Genomic DNA, 7,925 nt, shown 5'->3' on the forward strand with positions numbered 1-7,925 from the left:
GTAAAGTAGAAATATCAGAAAAATCTACTTGAGTACAGTAACGAAGTATTTGTACTTCGTTACTTCCCATCTCTGATAATGCCTGGTCAAAAGCCAGCTCGACAAGGCTGTCAGGGTGAAGAGCCAGTTTGCCAACAATGACTCAGGCTCAGCATGGATGGCTGGCAGCCAACACAATCACAGGCTACAAGGAAAAAGCCTTCCTAGAATACCCCTCCCTCCGTCAGACTTGTCAACAACCACAAAGTCCTTTCACTGCCAGATAAGGTGGGGGATGAACTATACAGTTTATCTTAACGATGCTAAATGCAACACTGAGGATTCTTTGAAAAAATAATTTTAAATTAGAATGGGTGTATAACTTTCATATTGCCATACTTGATGAACTTCTACAAAATTATTAAAAAATAGGTCACGTTGCGTTGGGTCGATGCAATCACAAAACACATTGTTAGTTATTGACATGTAAGGTATAATTTATGATATATGTATCATGCATGGCAGCTTGACCAACATTGGTGTAAAAATGTGTGTGTGAGTGGGTGAATAAGAGGCAAATTTGAATGCGCTTGGTCTGGTAAGGTACAAAGACCCTATATAAATGCAGTTCATTTCCCATCTGCCATATACAACACTGATTACTGAAGTATAGAAACCTACACACATACTTCAATGTATGTAGAGTATAGATTTTAGAAGTGTTAGTTAAAGAGCTGCTCTCCCCATGACCCAATACCAGATAGTTAAAGATAGATAAGAGGAGGCAATAGTGAAAGATAAAAGAGCAGGAGAAACCAGTAAACATGAAAACAGGACACATAAAGAAGTCTAGATCATATGGTCTAGATGGGAAAAAAAACATATATATTAAGACAGGAAAAAAAGACATTTGTAGCATCAATCTTTTTTAGTGCTGTAATTCAGAGCTCCGGAGAGTTGGGCTCAGAGGATGCAAACAAAGAAGAAAAAAATCATCTGAGGCATCTACTGTTGAAATGAAGCCTTTCTACTGAATGCAAATGGATGTTATTTTTTTTTTCTTCCTTTTATTGCACTCGCAATTTTTTTTCTTCAATGCAATACATATTATCATATAATTGCTTTACTTTACTTGTTTACATAAAAACATCTGCATGCAGACCACATGGTTGTCTTATGATTCTAATGTCAATTGGTAAATCTCACCCTTTCAGCACTGTTTTGGTGTGTAGTGGAGGGGTTGAGTGGAGAGGGCAAGGAGAGCGTAATTTACATGTAATTCAGGAAAAAACGTCTGGTCTTCTCAACCTGCAGCCAAACTCACCTATTACATACTGCAGACACCTGCGTTATGCCGACCTACAGCTTACTGCATTCATCAGTAGCATGCAGTAATGGTTAACTCTTTTTATTCTGCAGTATGCTAATTAGGGAGAAGCGAGTAAAGCATTATCGGTATCTGTATCTGTTTACCACATGAATTATCTGTATCCGTATCTGTGCTCGGACTGGGCAGGGCCTAACCCGGAAGTGGACAGAATTTAACCTGGAAGTGGGTCGGGTTGTCTTGAAATGGGCGGGGCTTTCACCGGTCTGTTATTTAAGCATGCAATTGATATGAGTTGATCAAAAATTTTTATATTTATTGCTGATTAGAAAACTATTTACATGACAGCATAAAGCTTCAGATCAATGGTGCTGTCATGGTAACAAACAAACTATATACAGAACAAGTTTTGCAACAATGAATACAAATTTTATAAATTAAATAAATTCACACCTGGTCACTTTATAATTTTAACACTGGAATCAACACTGACACTTGAATAATAATTTATGGTCTTTTCTTTATTTACTTGACGAATTTTCTTATTGTTGTTATTATTATTATTGTTATTTTGTTGTCTTTATACTGTCTTTTTTATCTATTTTTTATTTCTTTTTTCTTTCAAAAACTGCTGCTGGAACTTTCAGCCAGCTGAAGATTTAAAAAAAAAAAAGATCTCCGATGGCAGAGACGCAACGGGAGTCACATTTAAACCAAGCAGCATCTCTGAAACCCCACATTTACCAGAAACCTACTGGTAAAGTAAGTACTACAAGCCGAAGTAAAAAACAAACCTAAAGCTGAAGAAACCCTAAACGTTAACGGAAAAGACCCGCGGACCTGATTGACTGAAGGAAAGAGAGGGAGGGAGAAAGAGAGGGAGAGGGAGCGCTGTTCTCCGTTTTCGGTGTGTGTGTGAGTGAGAAGAGCGTGTGTGTAGGGGGGGGCGCTGTGACTATCATAGAACGCAGCTCGGTCAGCTGAGGAGTTTTATTCAATCCGAGCACAGATATTGACTCGTATTACTCGTATAATACTTGTACTCGGCAAAAGTGCTTTATCCGTACCGGATACTCGTTTCAGCCGAGTACTCGGCTCATTCCTAATGCTAATCCTTTGAACAAGCTCTTAAAACACTGGGCAAAAAAAGAACTCATACCACTATTGCGAAGGAAAAAGATTTGTTTACTTTATACGATGCTGAAAATTTAAGAAACTGAAAATTTCTTACAACTTTCTTTATGTGAAATAAGCAAATAAAACAAACCCTATTTGGGCGCCCGGGCAGCTCACGAAGTAGAGTTGGCACCCTATATATAGAGGTTTACTCCTTGACCCAGCGGCCGCAGGTTTGACTCCGACCTGCAACCCTTTGATGCGTGTCATTCCCCCCTTCTCTCTCCCCTTTTATGTCTTCAGCTGTCCTATCAAAATAAAGGCCTAAAACTGAAAGATTAAATCTAATGTATGTGTGGGCCCGCAATCTTTTGCAGAGCTTTAGTACGCGAAACAGTACGCGAGATAGACTGGTCCGAGGCATACTGTAGATTTTCTCTGAATCAGTACAACTTCCAGGTATTTTTGGTATACTGTAGATTTAGCCTTTGTTTGCATACTGCATACTACATGCTACATTTTGGCCAAATTAGAAGGTGAAGTATGCGGACACTCAAAACGGACACTCTTGTTGGGGTATTCTTCCCCCGTAAGGGCCGTAAGAATTGCATCTCCTGGTACCTACGGTAGTGTAGAAAAATGAGAATTTAAGAATTTATGAATTTAAAAATGACATCCCTACTTCTAACTGGACCCATTACAAATTTCTTACCAATTAATGAGAATAAATAATAGTCTTTACGGTGCATTGTCTTTTTTTCCCTGACACTAGTTGCTATAGACAGAGGACAAAGCGGATTCAGTTAATACAGAAATGGGCATCACTCATTTGAGCCAATCAAATCGATTAATTACTGTGCATAGACAGTTTTCTAGAGAGAAGAACAGTGTAGGAGAACTGCTACTTTCTGGCTACAGAATGCATCTGAGTCTTTTTTCCCTTGTCTAACCAAACCAGCACTACACATTGACCATTTTTTGGTTCGACTTACAGCTGTGGCTTTCTCAACATTGTTAAAATCTAGTACCTTTGCACATTCAACAGGGAGCACCTATACATGTGCAGGAGAATGGCATTAACTCTGTTAAAGCCAATATTCAAACTACTGGCAGGGCAGTCACAAGCCCATTTCTGTGATTTGGAAAGAAAGAAGGAAATTTCGTTAACTAGAACTCTTTGAATTTGAATCAAATACCCCTGTAGTAGATAATTTAAGATTCACAGTTTTCCAAATGGTGCTTTAGCCATGTGCGTGACTCCACGCATAATGGAGGTCAGATAAGGAGCGAGCACCCAACACATCCCTTTAGACAAAGAAATGTGTCTTCCCTGGGCTTTGTGACTGACTACAGTTGTGTAGCAGGAAAATATGTCCCCACGCATATACTGTACATCAAGATGTATTTTGCAGACACAGAAAGAACGCAGTCAGAAAGTAATCACTTTCATTGTTTACATGCTACAATTTCAACTTGGATTGTTTTATGAAACGTTTTAAATCAACCTTCTGCAACAGATGAAATTCCAGGTTTGTGCCTTTTTATTTTGATTGAGGTGTTTACATGGACCATTTTTATTCTGTTTAGGCTTTTATATCGGAATATTAGCTTCCATGTAAAATGTACAATTTTTATAGAGCTACCTCTTTACCCAGCTCTGTGAATCTTGGGTCTGTATCTCTGACCCAAAGTAGAACTTATTAGCTTCTGCATCCTACAGGTGAAACAGTGTATTGGCTTTCAATGTAAAAAGAAACTGAATTGCAAACTGTTAGTCAATGGTTTAATAATCAAATTTAGCCCTGAAACAAATGTCATATGCCAAGGCAATCCTCAGGCATTGAAAACTATATGGGGACATTTTTTGCATTAATTGGAAACAAAGTGACCAAAACCAGGTGGCTTTAAAATAATAAGTATATCTATTTATTTTAAAGCCAACTTGTTGTCATTTTCCGGAGTCTTGTGCTCTCTCGCCCCTCCCCTCTCTCCTCCTATTGCTTCCTGCAGGGGTTTCTGGCTCTAGATCTGTGGTTGGAGTCACCTCCTGCCTCCATGTTCCTGCACAACACTCTCTGCTACAATTCTCCATGTCTCTGTCTGCTGTCTCTGTCTCTGTCTCTCTCTCTCTCTCTCTCTCTCTCTCTCTCACCCCCAACCGGTCGAGGCAGATGTCCCCCACCCTGAGACATTGGTTCTGCTCAAGGTTTCTGCCTTATAAAAGGAAGTTTTTCCTTGCCTCTGTTGCCTAGTGCTTGCTCTTGGTGGGAACTGTTGGATTTCTGTAAATACCATCAAAGAGTACGGTCTAGACCTGGGGCCTGTTGCACAAAACTAGGATAAGGGATTAAGCCGGGATATTCAAGTTATCCTGGATGAATTTAGCTTTGACTCGGTTGCACAAAACCAGATTGAATTAAACACAGCCAAGTAACCATGGAGCTTTATTCTTTCCGGCTAGCCTGGTCCAGAGCAGGCTAACAGCCAGGCTAAGATTAATCCTGGAGTCTCATGTGTCAAATCAGCTGCCGTCTGATCCGACATAAACGTGTTTAACAGTCACTCCGTTGTCTTCTGTCTGTGTTCTGCTTTATTTTTATTAACATGCATTAGCCTACTTTTCACTATTGTTGTCGAGATTTGATTTAAACCCTACTACAGTTGTTTAGAGGTTTAGAAATAGTTGCACTGTCTCCCTGATGCGGAAGGGACTTTTCCCGGTGTGTTTCAAGGCACTGTTTCGAGGCTGCCTGGCGTGCGGCCGCTGTCCGGTGGCCGATTGGCCCGCTGGCAGACCTGCGAATCGCGTCAGTGTCCCCTCTCTCTGTAAAAGTAGAGATGAGCAGCGCAGCGTCCGTGGTCTCAGCTTCAGGTTTATACAGGACGCGCTCCAAAGATTAAGTGTGACGATATTAATGTAGCGATATTCCCAGATGATAATAATGGCAGACTGGTCAGAGACCAATACATTCATGATTTCATTTTCTTGTTGCTTATCCTTCTCTTATAAAGGATAGTTTGTGTTACTCCTTAATATGTAGGCCTAATGTTTTTGTATTATAGCTTACATTGGTTTCTTAACCTTCTTAATTAGTCTCACATCCCTGGACCAATAACAGGGCCTATATACAGTAAGCATATAGTTTACATTCATCACACCGGGAACACCACAATGGTTCTTAATCTTTTTATTTTGGTGCGGTCACTTGTCAGAAGAATAAACCATGAATATTGTTTTACAAATGCTCACAGCGTGTGTTGAAGTCACTTACTTCTTTTTCTAGTTGTTGTCCCTTTCTGATTGTTCCGTATGAACATTACCTTTACAAATAATTAGATATAGCTTATAGAGATTTGTGCATATGGTTGTAAAACATGTTCTCGCGTTGTGAATAAGGGTTTCAAATTAATTCTAGAGTCATTAGGGTCCATTTCCCCGAGGAACATTATTCCCTCTGCTCACTTTTAAGGCAAAGGCTAAATAATAATACATCTTATTTATATGGTGCTTTAGATGGTAGGCTAGTCAAAGGCACTTTACAGTAAAAACAGCACATTTTTCACATGAAAACAGAAACATGAAACTAGCATATTTAAAGCAATTAAAACAGTGTAGCCTAAAACTTTGTAAAAATGTGGAGTGACTATAGGCTAAGTAGATATTTTTACATCCATACACATTCAGTTGGGTCCGCCTCTGTTGGGCTTTTTCTCTCCGTTTGATAAGAGCGTTATTTCCCTTTTTGCATATCATATTCTTCCCCTCCTTGTTACTTTCCATTAGAAGCTGCTGCTCATTGGATGAAACATATGGAGCATGCGTCTTCTCAATTCTGCATCAGTAAATCTGTGATTGATACTGTGGTCTATTTGAGAAAGCCGTGAACGTGCACTTATCCCAGCTTTCTACACCTGGCTTGACATAGCTTCACCTGTTCATCCTGGCTCGGCAAACGTGCAACCGATTAAGCCGCGATGAGCAGATCACACTAAATCAAGCTGCGCTTTTTCATTTATCCTGGAAAACGTTATTCTACTTTCGTGCAACAAGCCCCTGCTCTTTATGGAAAGTGCAATGAGATAAACTGTTGTTGTTGATTTAGCACTATATAAAAATTTTTTTTAAATTGAATTGAATTGTTTCCTGAGGTGTGTATTTAGTTTCCATCGGTGTTTGATCTATAGTTGTCTATGATCCTTTGAGAATTTTGCAGATGTTATGATGTAAAAATTTACTTTTTGCATCTTACATACACACTACAGGCCAAAAGTTTGAACACACCTTCTCATTCAATGTGTTTCCTTTATTTTCATGACTATTTACATTGTATATTATCACTGAAGGCATCAAAACTATGAATGAACACATGTGGAATTATGTACTTAACAAAAAAGTGTGAAATAACTGAAAACATGTCTTACATTCTAGTTTCTTCAAAGTAGCCAACCATCAGTTGTGTTGTGCAGGAGTCAGGTTAATACACAGCCAACATCCCTACATGACAACTGTTAGAATTCATATTATGGCAAGAACCAATCAGCAAAGAAATGAGTGGCCATCATTACTTTAAGAAATAAAGGTCAGTCGGTCCGGAAAATTGCCAAAACTTTGAATGTGTCACGGAGTGTAGTCGCAAAAACCATCAACTGCTACAACAAAACTGGCTCACAGGAAAGGAAGACCAGGAGTCACCGCTGATGCTGATTTGGCAGATTTGATTTGGCCAAGAAACACAAGGAATGGACATTAGACCAGTGGAAATCTATGCTTTGGTCTGATGAGTCCAAGTTTGAGATCTTTGGTTCATCTTTGTGCGATAGAGAAAAGGTGACGGAATGGATTCTCCATGCCTGGTTTCCATTGTGAAGCATGGAGGAGGAGGTGTGATGATTTGGGGGTGCTTTGCTGGTGACGCTGTTGGGGATTTTTTCAAAATTGAAGGCACACTGAACCAGTATGGCTACCACAGCATCCCACAGCGACATGCAACATTCCATCCATTTTGCGTTTAGTTGGACCATCATTTATTTTTCAACAGGACAATAACCCCAAACACACCTCGAGGTTTTGTAAGGGCTTTTTAACCAAGAAAGAGAGAGATGTAGTGCCTCCACAGTCACAGGACCTGAACCCAATCAGGAGGGTTTGGGAAGAGCTGGACCGCAGAGTGAAGGCAAAAGGTTCAACAAGTGCTGAGCATCTCGGGGAACTCCTTCAAGACTGTTGCGAAACCATTTCAGGTGACTACCTCTTGAATCTCATCAAGAGAATTCCTAGCGTGTGCAAAGTAATAATCAAAGCAAAGGGTTGCAATTTTGAAGAAACTAGAATATAAAATATATTTTCACATATGTGTCATTTCACACATTTTTGTAAAGTACATAATTCCATATGTGTTCATTCATAGTTTTAATCCCTTCAGTGATAATCTACAATGTAAATAGTCTTGAAAATAAAAACGTATTGAATGAGAAGCTGTGTTGTGTGTGTATATATATATAT

The 7,925-nt window shown here is 39.4% G+C and overlaps 1 long non-coding RNA gene across 1 annotated transcript in view; it reads left to right on the forward strand.

The window, feature by feature from the left end:
* LOC117952197 overlaps positions 1 to 7,925 on the forward strand; it is a 24,585-nt gene that overhangs the window by 6,908 nt on the left and 9,752 nt on the right. Inside the window, exon 2 of the long non-coding RNA XR_004658338.1 lies at positions 3,548 to 3,556. This is a non-coding gene — a long non-coding RNA (uncharacterized LOC117952197). The remainder of the gene's footprint in view (positions 1 to 3,547; positions 3,557 to 7,925) is intronic.

This window comes from Etheostoma cragini, chromosome 10 (genome assembly GCF_013103735.1).
Source record: "Etheostoma cragini isolate CJK2018 chromosome 10, CSU_Ecrag_1.0, whole genome shotgun sequence".
In the NCBI taxonomy this organism is placed as follows: domain Eukaryota; kingdom Metazoa; phylum Chordata; class Actinopteri; order Perciformes; family Percidae; genus Etheostoma; species Etheostoma cragini.